The 773-nt window shown below is 63.6% G+C and overlaps 1 protein-coding gene across 1 annotated transcript in view; it reads right to left on the reverse strand.

Annotated features, from left to right (window-relative positions):
- The window catches only part of LAD1 (ladinin 1), a 21,562-nt gene that overhangs the window by 15,951 nt on the left and 4,838 nt on the right, over positions 1–773 (reverse strand). The window lies entirely within an intron of this gene.

Genomic DNA, 773 nt, shown 5'->3' on the forward strand with positions numbered 1-773 from the left:
ACAGGCGGCATAAAAGGCTCATGACCTGGGTCTGATGCCCTCCTGAACCTGGCGACCCCACCCTGGTCCCCATGCTGCTGCGCTTGCTGGTTGGCCTCCATGTGGACTCCGCTCCAAGTCCCTCCATTAGCCGACCGTCTGTCCAGAGCTGCCTGCAGAACTCTCCCCACCTCATGTCCCCTGATGCCCTCTGCCCCCTGCCGTCGCCCTGCTGTCTCACAGAACTTACCCCACCTCACACCCCCTGACGCTCGCCATCTTTTGCCTTCACCCCACTCTCACAGGCTGAGCTCCCCTGACTGCAAGGGGCTCCAGCCCTCGGTTCCCATCCTGAACCCCTGGATCCTCCATGCCCCGTGGTTCCTGCACATCTCACTCTGGAGTGAGGGCAGCAACTCCCTCATCCACTGTGTGCCCCAAGTCCCCCAGCCTCGCCCACGACCGCTGGCCTCAGAGACAGTCTCGGGGCAGACGGTGCAGCCTGTGTGCATGAATCCCAGTGCTTGACTCAAAGGACTCCAGCACACCCACTCGCCCCCCCAGCACCCCGTGGCTCAGGACTGCCCTTCCCACCCCACTGCCCCCCAGGCAGCTGGACCCTCCCCTTGCTGCACCTCAGGCCTCAGCCCCACATCAGATGAGCCCCGGGGCCCCCAGGCCCTGACCTGTGGGTTAAGGCCACCTCTGAGCTGTCTCTAGGGGGGCTCATCTGGAAAAAGAAGGAAGGTGCCAGTGAGTGGGGTCCATGGCAGCAATGGACTTCACAAGGGAGG

Source organism: Bison bison, unplaced genomic scaffold, assembly GCF_000754665.1.
Source record: "Bison bison bison isolate TAMUID 2011002044 unplaced genomic scaffold, Bison_UMD1.0 scf7180017864524, whole genome shotgun sequence".
In the NCBI taxonomy this organism is placed as follows: domain Eukaryota; kingdom Metazoa; phylum Chordata; class Mammalia; order Artiodactyla; family Bovidae; genus Bison; species Bison bison.